This window comes from Anolis carolinensis, chromosome 5, assembly GCF_035594765.1.
Source record: "Anolis carolinensis isolate JA03-04 chromosome 5, rAnoCar3.1.pri, whole genome shotgun sequence".
NCBI lineage: Eukaryota > Metazoa > Chordata > Lepidosauria > Squamata > Dactyloidae > Anolis > Anolis carolinensis.
This window is the reverse complement of record NC_085845.1, coordinates 7,772,204-7,795,644: the sequence shown is the minus strand read 5'-3', so window position 1 is coordinate 7,795,644 and position 23,441 is coordinate 7,772,204. Positions and strand designations below refer to the sequence as shown.

The following is a 23,441-nucleotide window of genomic DNA, read 5'->3' as shown; positions in this document are numbered from 1 at the left end:
TTTTGATGGTGGGAATGGATATGACTAGGAACGGCCACAGGAAGTTACACCCAAAATTGAATCATTAGTAATGGCTCATGTAAGTAACCCCCCTGTCTCAATTTAGTATTATATAATACTGTGACATAAGCATTTTTGGTGAATGGGCAGGGTGCATTCTTGTAAATTCTCCAGTGTCTCCTAGTGCCACATGAGAGAGATAAGTTTATTTTAGGATAGGACTTTAAGATCATAAACATTTCTTCAGATCAGAGTAAATAGCCACATTCTCCTTCCAGTGGTGGTCATGTCCTATTGTTTAGTCTTCACTTTTACTCCATTTCTAAACACAGACAGAATCAGAATTGGAAGAGACCACATGGCATCTAGTCCAATCCCCTGCCATGCAGGAAAAGCATCACCAAAGTACCCTTGACAGATGACCATGCAGCATCTGTTTAAAAGCCTCCAAGGAAGTTATTTGAACCCATGGCTCCATTGAGTCCTAGTCTCCAGAGCAGCAGAAAACAAGTCTGTTCCCTCTTCCTTATGTCATCCTTTCAAAGATTTAAACATGCCTCCTCTCAATTTTCTCTTCTGTAGGCTAAACATCCCCACCTCTTTAAGTTGCTCCTCATAGAGTATGGTCTCCAGACCTTTGATCATTTTAGTCATCCTCCTCTGCACACATTCCAGTTTAGAGTCAATCTCTCTTGCATTGTGGTGCCCAGACTTGGACACAGGGTTATTCTAATTGAGGTCTGACCAAAGCAGAATAGAGGGGCACTATACTCCTTTTGATGCAGCCCCATTGTTAGCCCACTACAGCTACCCTATCTGTCTATCTATAGTATATAATAAAACTTTATTTATATCCTTATCTCCCCAAGGGGACTTATATATAAATCTGGATATTTTTATTAAAAAAAGAGGTCCAGCAGGTGGGAGAGATCTGCATAAATAGCTGAAGTCTGGAATATTTAGTTGCTTGTAGCAACGTCATTGTTTTGAGCTGAAGCATCATGTCTTGTGACTTGAACCTTTGAAAGATGGACTGTACCTTGAATGGTGGATTGCGAAGTATTCCTGGAAACTGTTGGTGAGATAACTTAGGTTTGGAATATTGGAATGGACCTAAAGCTTACTCTCTTGTCTCATCCTTGCTTGGCTGATTGATCACTGTGGACCTCGGACTGCCCCTGGACTATGTTTGTGTGCTTGGCTGCTTTACAGAGATGAGCTGGGCAGGACTCTTGACAGTGGCCTAGCAATGGAATTCACTTCACTTGCACTTCACTTAACTTTATTTCTTAATTAGTCACTTCCCACCAGAGTGCTCCGAGCGACTTACAATTTAAAATATCATTCCACAATATAAAAACATTAGCTCCGTAGGGAAGCTTTCCTATAGTTCCTGTCCTTCCATCACTCCCTCCCTCTCTCCTTTATATCAGAGATGTCCTGTTGCTGTTAAACTTCTGTTTTAGAGTTTCTAATGTGTTTCAGTTTTTGTAAACAAGCCTAGAAACCTTGTTAGAAATTGTTCTATTTTATGTAAACTAAGGTTTCTATATAATGTAGCTTGCTCAGTAATTTATTACATTGAAATTGCAGCCTTCCAAAGAACAGATCTGCCACCCTGATATTATAATAGAATAACCATATTCCTAGAGTATCACTTCAATTATGAATAACTATCGCTAGTGTTCATGTTCTCCTTAAACCTATCATAGAACCTGCCAGTGCTACAAAAAGGGTTGAATCCTGCCTGCTTTGTTAGGTGTGTGAGCTAGTGTAGAATTATATGTAACATGTTTCATGTGGAACTATTAAACTGATGATGTTTACTTGCATGGTTTTGGGTTCCTCTTTTAGCCAACCTAACTAATTGGACATTTGGAATGATGACATAACATATTTTTCATATTTGCCAACCTTGGATCATTGAAATTGTCATGATCAATAATAATGAATTTTAGAGATGTGTTTTTTCACATAATACTATGTGAATGATTTCACTGACTTGTACATGTTACACGTAATTTTACTTGCTTTTGGGAAATGGTTAAATCAGTCTTTCATAACAATGGCAACACAAATATTGCAAGGAAGCATTTTCTGATGCCTATTTTTTTTAAATAAAATGACAAATACAGTAGAGTCTCACTTATCCAACGTTCTGGATTATCCAACATATTTTGTAGTCAATGTTTTCAATACATTGTGATATTTTGGTGCTAAATTCGTAAATACAGTAATTACAACATAACGTTACTGCGTATTGAACAACTTTTCTGTCAAATTTGTTGTATAACATGATGTTTTGGTGCTTAATTTGTAAAAGCATAACCTAATTTGATGTTTAATAGGCTTTTCCTTAATCCCTCCTTATTATCCAACATATTCGCTTATCCAATGTTCTGCCGGCCTGCTTATGTTGGATAAGTGAGACTCTACTGTATCTAGATTCTAGAAGGCTTTCTTCTTCCCATGTTATATGATGTGTATAGTGTCGGTATCTGCATTAGAGCAATGGACAAAAATAATGTGGACTGACTTAGTCGTGGTCATTCACATCTTGCCTAAATAACATGTTTGGTGAATATTTGGTCCATCTAGGAAAACAACAACTATGTTTCTTTTGCAGGAGCCAGAACGTGAACCTTTATAGGATCCAAATGTCTGCTGAGTGGATGACGTGTCTACGGTAATTAAGGTAAAGGAGAAAATTAATATCAATCAGCTATGCATACATTCTTTGAGTTATATATGTGCTTCTTTTCTTTCACGCATGTTGGCAAAGGTTTGCCTTCTTACAGACTTGACAGTTTGATCCATTCAACCCCATTCATGCATACAGTTGGATGGAGGATAAAATGAGTGTGGCACTTGCTGACTACAGTTTTTCATGGTGATATCAATTTCTCCATTTACTGTAATTATGGGAGTTGCTGATTGTAGTTGTTTGAATTGGCCTAGATATACTTTTTTTCCAAGTCACTTTTCTTTTGAGACAAGTAGCTTAAAATTAGTAAGGAAAGGGGTGTTATCTCGTTGCCTTTCCTGATTCATTCACTAGAACAGTGTTACAATCCAAATCTGGTTTCAACAGTAGTCATTGACTAGCTCACAAAATAGAACAGTTTAGAGATTGTCTGAAGAAGCAATTGAATAAGGAATACCGAGACACTAAACATATAGGTTTATGTGTAAAACCTAAACTTCTGTGTCGTGGAAATTGTGACCTTTTATTAGGTGTGTGATTTGCTGATTGTCAGGAAGAGAAAATGATCAGTGACTGAAATCACATTCCTGCCACTTTTGATATCAAGACCATTTTGAAAGATTTGATTGGTCAGCTGGTTAAATCTGAATTTGTAACTTCGAGCATTGGCCTTCTGCAATAAAGTGCTCATGTTAAGACTGTTCTTATTTTGAAACAGATAGAAGAAAGCTTTGTAGGAATCAGATAATTTGCTCTCCCTCCCAGACAGATATGAATTCTGTTGTGTGGGCGAGATTTCTGTTGAGTTAATGAAATGTACACGAAACTCTTTGCAGCATGCTTGTCCTTGGCTTTCCCTGCTCCCTCTTTGGTACGGTTCAGTCCACCGCTGTACAAGCATCTCTCACACTTGGTTTCATCAGCTTGTAATTGCTCTCACTTGGGACCCTTCCACTTCTCTCTGCGTTGGTGGACACTGCTAAAGATGTAAAAGAGCCTTCTGATAGTCTTTTGGGTGATTAAATGCCTTTTTGTTCTTGGCGTCAGACCAAAAGGAAGTCCCTACAAACTAGGTTGAAAACCCAAGCTCTTAAACTAATAAAAAAAAGAAGCAATTCACTGCATGAGGATGGTCCTTGGAAAATTAGGAAAAGTTGTTTTTCAAATCCATTACTTTAACTGTGATGAAGGTTTAAATGAAGTGGTGGTGAATTAAAGGCTCCCCTGTTTTGATCTTGAAGAATGCAACCTGAATAATATTTCACTGTGACTTACCGTACTGTGCAAATGTAGAGTCTCTATTTAAAGTCTCTTCATCTTTTCCACTCTGAAAAGCTCCATGGTCTGTAGTATATTATGTAAAGTCTGGAAGAAATACCCACCCCTGCAGAACGTGATATTGGGTTTTTTAAATTGTATTTTTGCAGATTTTCAAGAACATTTAATTAAACTGTATGCAAGTTTGTTGGGTAATCATCAGGTGGTTTTGTATTTATTCTCCACTTACCAGGATGATGATGATAATGGTATCATATGCTTTCAAATCTTTTCCCATTTATTGGAACCCTTTTCTTACCAAGATTTCTTCAGAGGGACGTGTTGTCGAAGGCTTTCATGGCCGGAATCACAGGGATGTTTCCAGACTGTATGGCCATGTTCCAGAAGCATTCTCTCCTGACATTTTGCCCACATCTATAGCAGGCATCTTCAGAGGTTGTGAGGTTTGTTGGAAACTAGTCAAGTGGGATCTATATATCTGTAGAAGGTCCAGGTTGGGAGAAGGAACTTTTGTTTGTTGGAGGCTAATGTGAATGTTTTAATTAATCACCTTGATTAGCATTAATGGCCTCGCCAGATTCATGTCCTGGCTTCATCCTGCCCGGGGGAATCTTTTGTTCAGATGTGTTAGCTGCCCCTAATTGATTCATTTCTGGAATTCCTCTGTTTTCAGAGTGTTTCTTCAGAACGGGTTTATCTTTGCCTTCCTCTGAGACTGAGAGTGTTACCTAATAGTATGCATAGCCAAACAGGGATTTGAACATTGGACTCCAGAGCTGTAATCTAATGCTCAAACTTCATACCATGCTAGCAGAGTGGCTTACACATTATTAATTTGACTATTCCTTGCACCCAGGCTACAATCTAAACAAAACAGTTTCATATAAGGCAAAGGGAATTGCAATGAGGGAGGGGCTATGATTTATCGGATGCTGGCTGCTCTTCCTTCCTTAGAGGCTGGAGCAATGGTCATTGGAACATGAATTATATGGAATTATATTGAATGGAATTACATTATATGGAATGGCACCAATTGTATGGATTGCTAAAAGTATTCAATTAAAGTCTGGCTGTCTGCCTTGGAATAGTTAGTTACAATATTTCAAGTGGGCAAGAAGAGGGAAGAAGATGTTGATATTCAGTTTTATAGGTAGAATTGAATGGCTAATTGTGTTGATGGAGAAAATGGACCAACGTACTTCATCACCTTAATGCATTCTACTTCCTACCTTCCCAGAGATATTACTATTGTGGTCTTTAACTATGTCTTCCAACACATACTTTATTCCCAAACATTTGTCTTAAGATTCGTATTTGAAATGAAGTGTGTTGCCTGTAGACATTATTAGAAAATAACAATTGTGTGTGTTGATAGTTTGATGAATTTGTTTTTAGTAGTGTGTGTTTTGCCTGTTGTATATATGTGTGGGTGCTTTGCCTATTCCTTTGAGCATCATCAGTTTCCTTTCAGTAAAATTACATTTTGTTGTTTTTGGTGTGATCTAAAATCTGATAAGCGTTTGAGACTCAGACTCCCATTTCTGATTTGTACGGAGTTTCTTGGCCAAATTCTTTGTCTCTGAGCCTCATTAGTTTGTTTTCTATGAAGTCATTATTGGAACAAAAAGCTACGATTCAGAAGAGTTTTTTTTCTGCTTTGAAGTTAAGAGTCTAATCGTTCATTTTTACCCTTGTTGTTGGGCAAACTATTTTTGGTCTCACCAATTAGACTTCAGGGAAACTAGCGTTTTGTGACTGGCTATTCTCACTGTGATGCCTTGTTGTATGTAGGCATATTTCCCTTCCCATGGTAGCCATTTCCTGAGTGTATCTATATATTGTGCCAAGATTTCATACCTATTCACTGCTCCCAGTATTTGGTAGGGCTGTGGTCTAATTAAATTACCCCCATGTCATTCTCAAGCCATGAAGCTGAGAATCCCAATAAAGCTGTTGTCTTTTTCAAGCAAGCCGCTCCAAAGGTGTTTCTGGGAAAGTGGTGCATTGCTAGCTAACTGAAGTCTTTCTCAACTGTAGTCTCTTTTTTTATTAGGATATGTTTTTGCTCATTTCTCACATACATACAATTTTAATAGTTGCTGTGTTCAAATGAAATCAACTGTGATAGACATTTATAACTATGTTTGATTTATTTGACCACTTTTCTTCTCTTGTACACTACCCCAGATACTTCTGTACTGCAGGCATGCTATCTTAACCAAGCTTATCTTGGGATTTGGATAGGGAATATGAAAAACATAATACCAGTAATTCATAGATATGAACTAAATATTCAGGTCTAATCAGGAAATGAAAGGAGTGATTTCTACAAATTTTGCCTTTGGATGTATTAGTTCTACCAAGAGAGCTGTGAATAGACTTCCAGTGGATTTGAAAATTGAAACCCCAGAAGTTGTATTCAAAGGCAGCATACATTGATCTATGTTTAATTTTCTAGCTGTAATAAGCATATAATAACAATTCTGGGATTAGTTTAGCACAAGGTGGCCAGCTTTCCATAATTAACAGAACCAAAACTTGAAAATGTGATACCCGCATGCTTCAATTCTTTCTAGATATGAATTTAGATTAAATTTAATAACTCATATGTTCTAACATTATGTTTGGAAAATGCAGGACATTTTGAGATGAACCAGCTACTTCTAGTCCACCCAATTTGAGTACTTCCTGAAAATCCATGTAAATTAATAGATTAGGAGTGGGAATTGTTGTAGGTTAGGTGAATTCATTGGCCACCTAAAAGGATTTGGGGAAGGTTTACATCTCCCCCACTTAATCTTTTTGGGCCCCGGAGAGGTCTTTTATACAACATATAATAACAAGGAAATAAATTTTAAAATCACTTTGTGCTGGACTAAGAAAGGCCTCCCCTGGGTTTCAAATAATTGTGATGAGGTTCAAGAAAGTGGCCAAAATGCCCTCATACCACTTGGGTGGCATTCTATATTTTTTGTCTTTTTTTAAAGTCCTGCTGGGCTTTGGTTGCTTGTGGGCCCCATGTTCTTTTCTCTTGGGATAAGACAGTTCATTTGGACAAATCCTGGAATAATATGAGGCATTAGGGAAGTATTTGCTTTTCACTCTTGGTCTGGATACTGAAAGATGTGCAGTAGATACTTGGCAAGTATTAAAATCAACAGTTAAATTGAAGAAATTGTAAAGCAATAGACTCTATGTTAGTCTTACATTCCTTGCTCAGTCATCAAATTTACTACCCTCACTCTACCCTGTTTAGTAGGGTTTTGCAGTACAACTCTATATATTAGACGGAATAAATAAGTGGCTGTTACTCAATATTTACAGAATTAATATGTAGCATTGTAGGCCTTTGTGTGGTTATTTGAGATTTGGATTCCTCTCACTTGGATAGATAAGTTCTTTTACTGGTCCTGCTTTTATTGCAGCGTTCTTAAAAATTCCATATTACTATTCAGTATTGGTGCAACATCATTATCCATATTTCTTACACAGGAAACTGGGCCACACATGAAATGGAGTCAGGATGGTAAGCATAAATAAGCAAGAGAATGCAAGCTGGAAGAGGCAGTAACCATTTTTGCCTGAGACTTAATGAAGAGGAAGAATCTATTCCTTTTCTCTCTCCCCTCCTGAACTATCTGCCATCCACTTTAGTTCTTTGAACTCGGTTTGTAGCTGATGAATTATAAACTAAGGATAAAAGAGGAAGATGAGGAGTGGAGAAACTGGGACATTTTCAAGCAGCTAAGTGCAATGAGAAAAGATTGATTGGAACTGTCCCTGCTAAATAAAGATAGTTGGACAGAGTAATATTCTAAGATATCTAGGCATATTTCTATTTAAAATATCAGCAGCACTGATTAATACCGCGTTGTGGGTGTCCCCCCCCCCATTATTGTGTATATTTTGTTATTGGTTTTGTTATTGTTCTTTGATGTTTCATATTTTATCATTGCTTTGTATTTGATTTTGCTGTAAGCCGCCCCGAGTCCCCTTCGGGGGAGATGGAGGCGGGATATAAACAAACTTATTATTAATTTAATTGGTCACTGCACAGAAACCAGGAGGGGAGATTCTTTTTCAGAAACTGGAGTAGAATCAGAATTTCCCTGAAACAAGTTTGCCATATTGTTGTCTATTTATACTGTAATAGCTCTCATATGTATCTTGCTCACAATGGGAGCCCCTAAAGCACTTGTGTATTGTCTTCTCATTCTGCTTCACTATTCGCTAACAATACAAGCTAGATGAAAAGCTTGGGGACAGTCCTGCCACTTTGGATGCTGTGGGTTTCATCTTATACTTCCAGGCCATCTTGAATGGATTTCCAGTTCTGTGATTATGTATGGCGGTAAGGGCTTGTAAATGGGTCAAAGGACATAAAATGCTATAAGATTCTAAATCACAGTGAATTCAAAAAGGCATCTTTTGCAAATGCAGCTTTTAAATGTAGCGAGGCCAAAACCAAGTCATTGTTGTCTTTTCAATGACATCATGAAAAAAAATCTAGGTTAATCGGGCAACCTAATGGTGCCAAAACGCATCCATTTCTTTGTGCAGCTTCTTCTTGGTAAACATTGGCTTTTTCCTCAGCTTTGCTTCTCTGCCCAACCTTTTGTTATATCTCTAATTTTGTTGTCTCATCCTTAGTCTTCATGAACTTACCTATCTAATGAACCTTCCAGTTATGAAGTTTTATGCAGAAAAGCCAGTTAGATTGAGCTGTAAAACTATTGTCAGTTTCCAAGCAACCTGCAGCAGTAGTTCTAAAAGCTATGAGCAATTAAAAATGAAAATTTCATAGATAAAGAGCAGTTTTGATTGGCCTCTAGAAAGATTTTATTTGAGATTGTTTTTCAAGACATCTTCTATCCCTTCTAACAACATTTATTTGCTTCTAGTGCATTTATTTGAAACATCTATTGTTTACATTTTAGGTTTTTCCTCAGCTTTTCAGGGTTCTTCCTTGTTTCTTTGCACCTGGAATAAAAAACCATGGCCTATGAGTCACATGTGACTCTTAGGGTCTTTGGGCAGCTTCAGGTAAGACACCACTCCCCAAAGCCCCCTGCATGACCAATTTAATATTTGGGGGCACTTCTGTACTCTAAAAAGCCTCCTACAATTTGGACAGTTGCACACTCGGATCCCTTTCAATACATATGAAAACAGTCTCCAACAAACACACAGAAACACACACAAAGTCTCCTAGATACATATCTGTTGAATTGGAATTTGGAAACACACAACTGCACTTCTTCCTTGTGAGCCAAAATGAGTTTGCATGTAACACACATACACGTTTGAATTACCATTTCATAGATCTCCTGTGCATCATTAAAAAATTCAACTAGCTGTAGTTGGACAAAAGCAGCAATTTTCCATCAGAGGCAGTAGCATCTTTTAACCTTTGAAGTTGTGAATTTCAAAGAGGGTAATCTGGGATCAGAAGAGTTAAAGCCTGTTGCTAATAACTGTGTCTTAAACTGGGTCATTTGACGTTCCCCTCTCCCTTTCCCTTCTACACTGGATGTGGTATGAAAGGCCCTTTCATGAGTTTTATTGACTCTCTTGTGACTGCCAGACAGCCAAGGGCACATTGTGAAGAATAAAGCCCCCCCTCCTTTACACACACATACCCTTGGGCCTGCTCACGCTTGCCTGAACCCAGCTCCCAGTACTGGAATGGAGTACAAAAGGGCAAAACTCTGTTAGATTTATGCCCACTACTATGTTGTGAGAAGTTGTTATGTCTTCACCTGGCAGTGGCGATAAGACGATGTCTTTTAAGCCCATTTCTTCCTCCTTAAGGGCTCCATATGCATGTGTACAACTATAGGTGATGGATTCACTCATTGTTAAACTAGCTAGTAGTACAGATAAGGCGTATCCCAAGAATATCATGAGTCACTGCAGTGAACTTCATAGTTGTTGTGACCTCGCATTGGCTCTGCCCTTATTCTCCACAAAAGATATACAAGACTGATCCATCTGAACCAAAGGAAGTACAGTAGAGTCTCACTTATCCACCATAAATGGGCCAGCAGAACGTTGGGTAAGCAAATATGTTGAATAATAAGGAGGGATTAAGGAAAAGCCTATTAAACATCAAATTACATTATGATTTTACAAATTAAGCACCAAAACATCATGTTTTACAACAAATTTGACAGAAAAACCAGTTCAATACGCGATAATGCTATGTAGTAATTACTGTATTTATGAATTTAGCACCAAAACATCACAATATATTGAAAACATTTACTACAAAAACATTGACTACTAAAAGGCAGACTGTGTTGGATAATCCAGAACGTTGGATAAGCTAATGTTGGATAAGTGAGACTCTACTGCACTAGGTTGGTGTGGCATTCCTATAATGGCATGTAAAAGAACTAGAGCTATTTGATTATTCACCTTTTATATACCATATCCTCATTGCCAAGACCTGCATCCTGAATGCAGAGCTCATTTTCTGGAAGACGTTGTAGTGAACTTTCTTTTGCCTTTTTTCCCATGCAAAACTCGAAATATATAGAAATAATTGTTCATAAGGTTCAATCAATAGTGGTTTGAATGCTGGACAATTACACTGGAAACCAAGGTTTGAATTCCTACTCAGCTATGAAACACACTATATCAGTGGTTCTTATCCGTGGGTCCCCAAATGTTTTAGCCTTCAACTCCCAGAAATCCTAACAGCTGGTAAACTGGCTGTTGTAGGCCAAAACACCTGGGGACCCACAGGTTGAGAACCACTGCACTAGATGGCAAACATCTTCTGGATTAATCTTTCCAACCTGTGATAGGTTCTCTGTACTGTCTCTCATACTGTATAGCAAGCATTTCTCAATTGCATACTGAACTAATTGCTAATATACCATAGAAAATTTCACATTGTTAGTGGCTTTCTTAAATGTTCTTACACAGTTCATTGTCAGTTGGACAATCAGTATTTTATCTACTAGGCAAAAATCTTCCCTAGAGCAAGAGTCCTGAGAGAAGAAATGGAGAAGACTCTTGTGTTAGTACCATCTATTATCCCTTTTATAGACACTAAGATGGAGTATGAAAAAAAATAGTTTGACTTTTTCAGATTGTTTTTAGAAATGTTTGAGATGTGTGGTAAGGGAGAAACTGATAAAGGTGTGCCCCTATGTCTATGTAGATATACAATAATAATTGTCTCCCAACCACCCTCCCCCTATTGAAAATAAAAATAAAAGAGGAATACAGTTTTGGGGAGGAGTTACACAAGGAGTTGCTAATGCAGTAGAATTATTTATTATATGTGGAAGATGCAAAGGAAGATACTTCACTCCACACATGACTTTCCATAGGAGATGCTGCTAGTAATTAATTTAGATGATTTTAAAAATGTATGAGGAAATTCAGGAAACACAGATCTGTTTTTAGTCATGGTAAGTAGCTATTTTCAGAAGTATTAGATCTCTGAGAGCCAAGTGCAGCAGAAAAGGCTATCTTCTTCAGCTTTTGTTGTGCAAATGCCAGTATTGTCAATGTGCCCCAGGTAAAAGGATGATAGTTCTTTTCTTAACAATTGGACAACCATAGGTCATGTGTCCTCTGGTCAGCTACCTGATTTTCCAAGTGCTTTATCTGGTGCAGTGTTGACACTAAATACTCACTAAGTGCACTGAATGACACAGGGGGCAGCAGGCTTGAACTGGTGCAAGTGAGAGACTCCTCTTGGAGTAATTCTTGTGATTATACCAATCATGTTGGATCTAGAAGTGCGGGTTCTGCAGCTCAGGGCAAAATCTAATGCAGAGAACAGATAATGTCTGAAAATTGCCTCTATTTCTCAATGCTCACTACGTTTTGTGCCATAAAACATCTAGAAATGTTTACCCTGCAGAATTTTCACCAAACTGTTTCCTCACTTGCTAACTCATAGAAAAGATCAACATCATTCCTCCCTTCTGACAAGGGAGTTGGAAATGTCCCACTGCCCACCCCCAAATTTACTGGAAAAACTAAGACTGCTGCCTTTTTGGGAATTCTTAGCCCAGATGTCTGTGTTGGTGGTAGATCTTGTGAATACCTCCGTGTTATCAAATCTGGGAACCTCTTCAGTTTCTGATTATGCCACATCCTACATATACTCAATCTACCATTTCAGCAGCCATATACTTGGCTAGTATTCTTCTGCTTGGTTCTATCCCTTCTTTTCAGTCTACGGCAGACATTTCTCTTCATTACTTCTCTGAGTCAGTCAAAGCCAAAAGTCTCATTTGTAAACAACATAGTGAAACTACTGGTTAAGGGAGGAAGCAGTGTGGTTATGAATTATGGACAGTGAAATCTCAACATGGTTATATTTGATTTACATTCAAACCCATAGTTTTGCAGACATCGCTGGCAAGCATTTGCATCTAATTATAGGATTAACTCTCACTGAGAATTGTGCTGTAGCAGCCAAACACAACTGAAAGCGTGTCTTATGTTTTGCTTCAAGAGGTTGGGTTAATAAAATGAAAGGGCCTGTGGGCCACATTCTGACCTCCTTTCATTTCCTTCCTAATCTTGAATAGGAGTCAAATCTTATTCAAGATCTTCAGAAAGCTCAATGAAATTGGTGTGGTCTTCCGAGGTTCTCTCCCTACTCATTTGATTTCATGAGCTGCAAGTATTAAATGCAATTTTATGCTATAGTATTATTTGCACCAAAAAGAATACAGTTGCCCCCCCCCCCCCCGACACACACACAAACACTTGTAGATTTCACTTTTGTGGATTTTATTAATATGTTCTCCCTGTGGAATCTTTAGGTTCTCTAGTGTGACTATATTTCTGTCTTAGACTAATGCTAGAAGACCTACAGAATATATAAAATTATCCTAATAATTTTAGTTTATCTACAGATTTTCCACTTTTGCAGGGTCTGTGCACTCCTAGTAAAGGTAAAGATTTCCCCTGACGTTAAGTCTAGTTGTTGGGAGTTGGTGCTCATCTCCATTTCTAAGCCGAAGAGCCGGCGTTTTCCAAAGACACCTCCAAGGTCATGTGGCTGGCATGACTGCATGGAGTGCACTCCTAACCCCAGCGAATATGTAAATCTAACTATATGTAGAGACAGTCAGAATTGTGTAAAACCTCAAAGATTTATTCTCCCATATTCATATTAGCTGGGTCCAAAGTGAAAACATGTTACAAAATGTCCTTCCCTTATAATGGAAAAGACAAAACTCTGCAGTATATCTTGAGCATCCCTTTTCTGGAATTCCATAACACATCCTAAGCATACTCAACCTCAGAAATGCTGAATATATATCTCAGGCTCATGGTAAAGTGAAGCAGAATATATAAAGATAAAGGATGAGAAATAAAAAAGATCATGCATGACTTCTTGTGCCAGAGAGAAAGTTGTTTGACACATAAAGTCCCGTTCTTGAAAGCAAAGCCTCTCCTGTAAATCAGGGTTCAGCCATTTATAATAAACAGAGCCAGTTTACTGGAAGAGGGAAGGATCCACCCCATTTGGAGGGAAGCCAGCCCAGCGCTGTCACAGTGAGAAGGATGAAAGGCATGTATAGCCAATCAAGTACAATGATGCCATTCTCAGCTCTCCTTCAGTCAATGTAAATTAAGTACCTTTTAAGCATATCCCATTCATACATTCCCATGGTTTCATCTGCTGTGATGATTAAATATACTGTTAAGCCTTTATGCTGGCTAACAGTTCACATGTATTAGGCTAGAGAAGGAAGAATTGGATGTTTCTGATAGGAAGAGGAAGCCCAAATAATACGATTACATATACAGTTGTTCATGCAACTTGACAGCCCACTTCCAAATGAGAGTTTAGAACTCAAATGTGAAATTAATTTGACCAAAATTATAGCGTACATACTTTACTATCAATATACTAACAAGAAAATGCTATTAACAAATGTTACCAGTGAATGCACTATACAATTGCCACCAGTGATCTTCATCAACAAATATGGACTTTGAAATGCTTTCTGGAAAAGGTTGTCCTCCTGTTCAGCCACTAGGAAGCCGTCACATTTTCTCAGGGTAGGAGCAGCATATCCCTCAAATCTGTTTTTTAAGGTATTTTTCTGCCTTCTTTGAATTCTTGCCACTCGATAAGAAAATGGTTTGGGCTGCTTTCTGTGTAATGGAAATGAATTGTAGCATGTGCCAGCATTTGTTTTACTTATTCATCAGATTCCAGGTGAGCTCAAGGCCTCTGGGAATGCAATATTTATGGTTACCTAAAGCAATGACAATTTTGCTTGCGGCGTTTATGCCATTATACCTCCACTGTGACCATGATTGGGAAGGATATCTGAAGGGAAGCTGAATGAGCAACAGCCTGGGCTAGTGACCCAAAAATAAAACTGCCTATTATTTTTTAAAGTAAAATGTAGATTGGGATCAGCCTCTTAAACTATTGGGTATAGTATTGGAAGGCCAGATTAGCCATGGTGACCTTCTATGCAATCAGGAGTTGTTTATTCTTCCTCGTATAAGTGCCAGGTATCTGTATGGAAGATGGCCGTATTCTTGCAGATGTGTGGCTTAACTGCAGCCTAGTTTTAATTTATTCTTGGGTTCAGCATATTTTGGCTCTCATTCTTTCAGGTTTGAGATTTAGATAAAGAGAGCTATATCAATGTCTTTGTTGCTCCATTCCCCAGAGCTGTGCCTTATTTCCTTTCACATGGATGGTACACCATCGGTCGAGAATAGTGTGATGTACAAGTCTTGTGTCACACTAAATCCATCATAAAAATGGCTGCTTTGCAGTGCTCCGTGTTTGCATATGATCTCACACACATCAAAAAGAGGAATAATGTCAGAGTCAATGCAGACGAATACTGTGTTCACTTCCCAAAAGATATAAAACTCACAGCAAATAAATAACAATTGTGTGGTGGCTATCAGATCATGGCAAATAAGATAGAAATAGCTATCTCAGGTATGACAGAAGAGCAGGATTGTAAATGGGACCAAATTCAGTTCCAAATTGTCATCTTTGATGTTGGGGATTACAGCAGTGTGGTGGAATACACATTTTTCCACATCTGTTTGTGCCCCGAGACATCCTGGAGAGGATTATAGGACAGATGTGGATGCTCAGTTTGTGTAGATATTCACATATCCTAATATGGTAGTATATTATAGAGCAGTGTTTCTCAAACTTCTGCTCCTCTAGCCGTTTTGGACTTCAGTTCCCAGAAATCCCAGTCAGCTTCCCAGCTGTTAGTAATTGTGGGAGTTGAAGTCCAAAACATCTGGAGGAGCCCAGTTTGAGAAACTCTGTTGTAGAGGAATGTTTGATGCTTGTCCATAGTCTTTGCTATTGTAATTAACGAGCTTTTGATGGAGTTCTGATTACTAGAACACAGCTTGAAACTATTACTGGGAGGTTTGTTCGTGGCCTTTGTATCTATTTGTTAGACTTCCCATTTTTTTCAGGATTTGTGGGGGGGGAGGGCGGTGGCTCAATGTGACAAATAATTTGCTTGTTGTGGAACTTTGCCTGTGTTATTTTCTTTAATCCCTAATGTACTAATTGGTTTACTTGATGTTAATAACAGATCTTGTGATTTTCCACTGGTAACTGAAGAGTTACAGTACTTTGGGTTTAATTGTATGTTCCTATGATTTGGCACATTCATTAGGTTTTTTTTAAAAGGCCTATCTAAATGGCACCCTGTTTTAAGTGGTGCCGGACATATTAACCTCTTTCCCATCATATGATGTTTTTTTCAATTCCTCAATGTTTGAATGGGTAGCATTGTCCAAACCTGCCTTGTTTTCTGTTTCTGCCCATTTCTCTTCCTCTTCCCAGCAATTGCTACTGTAAGCAGCAGTTTTGGTTCTGAAAGAGAAAGGTGTTGATTCTGAATGTGCCTTGCTTTTGTCATCTTGGGAACAACCAGATCATTCCACAAATGCTGTTGCTGTTGCCTTTCACTATCCAGAGAAACAAATTCTAGAAATTAGCAATGAGTAAGCAAATGTGATTGTTCCTTTTGTCTCACTGAATCTCCCTGTATGTGGGTTCTTCATTAGATCCATAGGACTGGAATGAACTTGAGTGGAATATTGGATTCCAGGTCTCCACACTTCCATTAAGCTCAGTATAGATGTTTTGTCCGTCTTTCAGTCTTGCTGTACGAATCTATAAGAATAACAATACAACTGTAAAAACGGAAAAAGAGCCAACATCTACTGTCTTCAATGTATTGTTGAAGGCTTTCATGGCCAAAAACACTGGGTTGCTGTGAGTTTTCCAGGCTGTATGGTTGTGCTCCAGTAGCATTCTCTCCTGATGTTTCACCTACATCTGTGGCAGGCATCCTCAGAGGTTGTGAGGTCTACTGTCTTCATCTGCTGGGAGGAGTCTTAATATATGTTTGTAGTTGACCCGAGATCAGAGAGAATAGCTGGGAGTTGGACTATGTGACGAATGGCTTTTGCAAAAACGTATGTTATAGTTGTTTCTGACATTTGGCAAGATGTGTTCAGAGGAGGGTTGTCCTTGCTGTTGCCTCCCTGAGAGGCTGAGAGTGTGAATTACCCAGGGACATCCAGTGCGCTTTCGTAGCCAAGTGAGTACCATATTTGAACCTTAGTCTTTTGAGTTGTAGTGCAATTCTACACCATGCTGGCTCCATTACAAAAGTTCCAAAATTCTGCATAGAACCATACTTGATATGTGGAAGCCATATTTTATTCCTCTGGTGGCCAACCAGACGTATATGAGAAGCTCACTGTCAAGGACAGAACGCCACAAGATTCAAAGTAACAGAGTTTATTAGATTACAGAACTCAAAAATGCCCGTAAAACACAAGGGCCAGGCAATTTTTGCCTTTAGGAGCAAAAAGGGGCAAAAGTAAATGTTCAAAAGATAAACCGGATTAAACCGGAGTTTAATCCGGGTAAAAACAAACTGCTTTCTTCAGCCTGGTATAAACAAAACGAAAGCCAAGAAACAAAAGATACAAGGAATGCAACTAATTGGCAGCAGATTCCTCTCTGCTGCCAACACTGTGTTTAGAGTAACTTGCGTCGCTCCCACACACACACACAGCAGACAGGATCTCCAACACGAGCAGACACAGCCAGGGATTTTAGCAGTAGAGTAGACCAGTTCCGTTCCGTAGATCAAAGCCAGAAGCAGACGTTTGTAGTTTTTCCAAGTCCAAGAAGGGGGGAAGACAAGCCGTGGTCAGTTCAGTCCGAGTTCTCAAAGCAGGAGATGGCGTCCGTCAGGAAGACGACGGAAGGTCAAGCTAATAAGAGTAAGCACAGGTTTGCACAAACAAATGCCCACACAATCCCTCCCGCCGTCTGACCCTGGATTCCAATCAACTTACGTCTCAGCACAGGAAAGTACACAAGTCTTCAGGGAAGCGTCCCACACACACACACGAATCCCAAGCGTTTGCCCAGATTACCTTGCCCGACGCAATTTGCAATTGCTCCCAAGCCCCATTTTATGCCAGTTACAAATCTTCATCACTGTCAGCTGTCCTCCTTAACCCGGGCGTTTCCTCATCACTTTCCTCGTCAGAGCTGGAACACCTCTGACTACGCCCAACAGCATCTCCAGCTGTGGATCCCGTCCCATCCCTCCAGCTAAGCCATGGGTCTAATCCTGAAGGTCCCCATTCATCTTCTGTCCCATCATGGCCAGTGGCCCCCAATTCCTCCCTTACCCGAGTCCAATCCATCTCATCCTCCTCTGAGCTAACCAGCCCTTCCTCCATTCTCTCCGTGAACCCTTCGAAAGACTCTTCGTCAGAGGGTGCTGCAAATATGTCTCGCAGTCTTTTTCTCTCTCGCTCCTCGAGAGTATCCGACTCTCGAGGAGTCTTACGCCCACGCCTGTCAGTAACAGAGCCACGAGGCTCAATCATAACACTCACAACATGTGTACTCTCATTCACATTCTCAAGCACCGGTTATACATACATCCTTTGATAAACCTAATTAAAATATTCAGGGTCCCTGCTGCTACACAAATTGGCTTCTTAAATTGTTTAAATTATCTTGGGATTAAGGAATTGTAAGCAAAAACAGGATGCAGTTATTACTGCTTATGATAAAATTGCTACTGTAATTACTGGATATCATGATGCAGAAAATGTAACCATGGATATTATCCTGCCTCACATCATAAACTACAGTGGTAGGTTAGAAGCACATATCAGGTGTTACCTCATGTTGGATGCCAATTTGAGAACTGAAATTATACTTAATCTTCAAAGCGTTGCTTGCAGGAAAACTCATTCCTGAGTCTAATCATGAATGCCTGAGGTATATCATATTGAAGCGTATCCTCATAATCCTGACATGGTGCTCTCAGTTTTGGGTTTTACTCATCTGTTTTCTGTATTTGGGAGACACCAGTATTTGTATACATTTTCCTTGGCTCCTTTAATCTAGGATAACTAATTTAAGGATTATGTGGTGTACTGGCAAAAAGTATTGTGGTATTTCAGGAAAGAGTTGCAAACCACTTAAGAACCTGCTATGTTTTGACAAGATTCATTCTTGTTGTAGAAGTACAAGGTAAGGAGCATAGAATGTCTTGTATACTCAGGTGATTTGATTATTGAACATTTAAGTTCTGTAAGTGTTCATTCTTCAACACATAACAGTTCTTGGATCATTTTCTTAAAGGTCAGATTTAGTGTTGGGCTAAGACTCTGGAGTCTAGGAGTTGAATCCCTGCTTGCCCATGGAACCCTAGAGAGAGACAATAGCAAACCCCTGTGGAAGAAATCTTTCCGTGAAAATCACGTGATAAATTTAATTTAATGGTCACCAGAAGCAAAAATGATTTGATGGCACACAACAACACAACCTATGCAAGTATATAATATATAGATATTTTGAAGCTGCAAGGAGACCACAGCTGCTTTGCATGGGTTTTTAGATGCTATGTCCATTTGGTATACTATTGCTTTCTTAGACTAGGAGTAGGTCTCCCCTATTTCAAGCAAAGGACAGTTACATTCCTGATAAGATAATAATGATACAGTCCTGTCTCATGGCATTGCCTCAATGTCTATTGTCTGTTGCTTCCTAAATATAAACAACTTGTTAAAAGAGGGATCTTTCTAGATCTGTTTCCAATTAGAATGGACTCATTGCAGGAAAAATGTACTTATTTAAGATGATGAGATTAATAGTTAATTACAAACCCAATGCATTTTTACAAAGCTTTTTTCATAAACGTTTGGTAGAAGCAATGGTAGGATAATTTATTAGCTGCAACCCTGTGATATTTTACTCTACCTTGTGCCAATTTTAAAAAGTATTTTTTAAAAGATTGATCTGGGAGTTTGAACTTCTCAAATTCATTCTTTATTGAATTTACCTTATTCTTCATTTATTTTATATCATGGTGCACTATCTTGCATAGCTGCGATCTGTCTACAAGAGGCATATTTTCCTTGAGTCACTGTAAAAACAGCCTGGCAAAATGTATGTTACATGAGCTGAAATATAATGGTGTTTTAAATAATCAGAGATGAGAATAAAGATAACAGAATTTCTGTTTCTTTGTTCCATAGCTTTTGAACAGCATAAAGCCAGTTTGGGGTTCAAGAACTTACTTGTAATGTCAGCACATTAAATTAAATTGTTGTAGCACCAAAAAGGGGGCTATTATCCTGGGACAAGCTAGGGCTCGTCCTAATCCTTATTCAAACTCTGTGAAATGCTACTGATTAAGATGGTGAATTCTGACTTTGCAGCCTTCCCTTTCCAAACAGTCATTTTGAATATGTTTGCCAATATAAAAACATTCAACCCAATGACTGAAAGAAAACTCAGAAATCTGAAAAGCTCCTCCCACTGGTTTCTCTCCAGTTCTCCATGAGTTCAGGTGTATGGTGTGAGGTTATAGACCCCATCCTCAGATTTTGGATATGATCTCTTGCTTCCCTTTGTTTTGTCTTTGATGAGTTGGACTCACCTCTGTCAACAGAATGAGAAATTAAACATTTTGACATCATTCTCCTTTTGCTAAATCCTTTTTATATACCTGTGTTTGGTTTTGAAATTCATGCCCCACTTTCCTGCCAAGAAAATGACACTCAAGGCAGTTAACTATGATAAAAAATACAATTGAAAGTTATAAAACAAACTTAGAACATAAAGTGCTCCCAAAAGAAGTCAACAATACCACCCAGCAAGTCAATGAATTATATTGATTAAATATATCCTTAAGTTGTATCTAAACAAGCCATTTGAGATCCGTACCTTTAAAAGCCTTACTTTTCATTTAAACTCCTGGCTGTCTTGTTCCAAGTTCAGAGAATCATTATAAAGCAACTTCCAAAGTTTAACCCATTTTTTCCTGAAAATGTCCTGCGATGAAGTTGCTTACATTATACAGGGTGTTTGAAAAAGAACTCCCTATTCACCATTTAATTTAAATGGTGAATAGGGAGTTCTTTTTCAAACACCCTGTATTAGGAAAATGTCCCTTTGTGTGTGTGTGTGTATGCTAAACTCGTAGACACTTTTAAACCCAGCATGTGTCTTAATTTTATCATACCAAAGATAACTATGCCACCCAAATCCTAAATTTTATGTTCTAAGGATTTCTCATCTTTAAACAATGCCCATTCCTTCAATGATAGAAAACAGCAGACCTCAAGGCTAGTCCAACATACCTCAGATTTTGATGAGTTTGAGAAAGCAGCTTCTTTTCCCCTCCCGTCAAACATGTTTGAAACTACCTGGCAGTATAGATTCAGCCTGAGAAAGCATGAGTTTCCCAAGGACGCCTAGTTGGTTTCCATGGCTGAACAGGGATTCAGACCCTGGTCTCAAGAGTCATAGTCCAGTGTTCAAACCACCACATAATGCTGGTCTAAGTTATTGTATATTGGGTCAGTCACACTACACAACTGTAGTCCTATTAGCGACCTGCTGGGGATGGTTTAGGTGGAAATCCTGCATTGAGTACATGAGGCCCCTTCCAACTCAATAGTTCTATGGCACCAGATCTCTCTGGCTGATGATTTTAAAAGCAACTCTATCAATTCAAAATCCCAGTAGTCCATAGGGTACAGTGATGGCAGTTAATGTGGAATAAGGAGGTACCATAATTATGTAGCTTGAATGGGTTCTTGCTTATAACAGGCCCTTTGAATTGTGTCTGAAGACAGATGAATCTACCATTCGCTATTTGTTGCAAAGGAATTACATGTGTCTTTAGCTCCAGTCTATAAGCAAACCTTATTTGTCTCCGAAGGGAAAGTGGCAGTCAAACATTTTGGCTAATTGTTAAAATCAGCCAAGACTTATACTCCCTGCCCTTCTCAGCTACAATGATTCCTTGTGAAGAATGTGAATTATCTCATAAATTAATTATACAGGGCGAAGTGGTTGTCTCAGCTGCACATCTTGAATTGCCATTGTTGTTCTTGTGTGCCTTCAAGTCATTTCGACCTATGGCAAACCTATCAAAGGGCTTTCTTGGCAAAGTTTGTTCAGAAGAGGTTTTCCATTGGTTTCCTCTTTTAGGCTGAGAAATTGTGACTTGCTCAGTGAGTTTTATGGCCAAGTGAGGATTTGCACCCTGGTCTCCAAAGTCATAGTCCAAATACTCAGACCACATTGTACATGGCAAAACCTGGCTCACATATCAAAATCTATTATGTAGTGCTACCTCTGATGAGTGTATCTCGATTATTGAATTGTGATTTCCCAGCAGTGTTTTATTTCTGAACAGTTGCTGTGGCAACAAAGCAGAGATTATCCATTGACTGCTGCTCCGTATGTACTCTGCAGTTTTGTAACCACTAATGGCTCAAGGAGGTGAGCAGACTTTCTCCCAGTTACAGGATTGATCTTTGGAAATGTGGTGAAGCATCATTTACCTGAAAAACAACGGGAGCATGATCTTTTGATGATTTGAAAGGTGCCAAATTAGTATGTTGCCTTCTGTTGTTATATTCCATCATGTCACATAACCAGTGACTGCTGTTGCTATATTGCCACAATCAAACAACTCACCCAAGACAAGACCCACATTCTACTGAAAGGAAAATAAAAATCAGAGTCCAGAATAGGTTGCATACAACTGCGTAAATAGAAAAGGTACATCATTAGTTTGAATAAAAAGGTAAAGGTTTCCCCTGACGTTAAGTCCAGTCATGTCTGACTCTGGGGGTTGGTGCTCATCTCCATTTCTAAGCCAAAGAGCCGGCGTTGTCCGTAGACACCTCCAAGGTCATGTGGCCGGCATAACTGCATCGAGCGCCGTTACTTTCCCTCAAATACTGCTGTATCATGTGGAAATTCAACAGGTTCTATGGTCCCACCTTACTCTCTGTAAGTCGCACTCAAACCACCACACCACATTGATTCTCAGTCTTCTCTTAGCTATAATTTTTAGCTACAGTATGCGCTAAAGCATAATTTAATATCAGTGTTGGATATTTTTCACAGGACAATATCTCTTGTTGTTATTGTTGTTTTATAATATACAGTCAAATCTTTACCAACTTAGGGCAACCCTAAACAACTCTATCACAGAGTTTTCTGGGAGTGTGTGACTCACCCAAGGTCACCCAATGGATTTCCATGGCCAAACAGAGATTCAGACCTAGCCTCCAGAGGTGTAATCCACCGACTCTCGGATGTCTTTGTACTTAAAGGTCGCAAAATGATGTGCGAGCCGTTGCCTTCCTCAAAACTCTTCATCAAGGTAGCTGATAAACAAGGCAAACAAAATGCCGACCCATTGGCTTCACTGTCAGATGTCCCACTCCTTTGTTTTTTAAAGTATTGTTTCCTATCTCGTCTGTTCTAAAGTTCACGAGAGCTCAAAAGGCTGCATGCTTTGTTACAAATTTTAGACTTGTCTAACAAACAAATTGCCCTGAAACAGAATCAGGCCTTTTTTGTGGGATGTTGAGGCCAATAACTACTATGTTTATAATGCTATGTATGTGTGAGGCAGTGGCCAATGAACTCTCCATCCCACTATTGTCAACATATGAATGTTTTAGGATGCCTTAGCAGCATGAGATGCTTTGTTTCTCTGCCAACTCTCAAAGGGACGCCTGCTGGTCGAGCTTTGGGAGGCATTCGGATGTACGCCGTAGCACCGTCTGCCGCTCTCACCTAGAACTTCCTAATCCTTTCAGCCGTACCAGTGTAAAAAATGTACCGAGGGTTGAATTACACAGGAGGGAATAGTAACTAAATCTTGAGCAACTGGAGCCAACTTGGTTAAAGCTGCAGATGTAGTCACTAGTGGTCTGTTCAGAAAGCTCTTTATATTAAAATGAAACACACAAGTCGGCAGAGGGTTGCAAACTTGTTTAAGAATGCAAATTGTCCGGAAATACCGAGGAATTGTATGCAATTTTTTTCTGGTTTTGCTCCCTCCCCCCTTGCCTGTGCTAGAGAGCATCATGATGATTCATCCTTTGTATTTAACTCCCAAAAATG

The 23,441-nt window shown here is 39.0% G+C and overlaps 1 protein-coding gene across 4 annotated transcripts in view; it reads left to right on the top strand.

Annotated features, from left to right (window-relative positions):
* Positions 1 to 23,441, top strand: part of ptpra (protein tyrosine phosphatase receptor type A) — a 135,836-nt gene that overhangs the window by 59,900 nt on the left and 52,495 nt on the right. For 3 of the 4 annotated variants that reach the window (XM_062982251.1, XM_062982250.1, XM_062982252.1), the window contains exon 2: positions 2,627 to 2,695. The exons of the other annotated variant lie outside the window; for it this stretch is intronic. The gene's annotated coding sequence lies outside the window, so the exon portion shown is untranslated. The remainder of the gene's footprint in view (positions 1 to 2,626; positions 2,696 to 23,441) is intronic. 4 annotated transcript variants of the gene reach the window in all.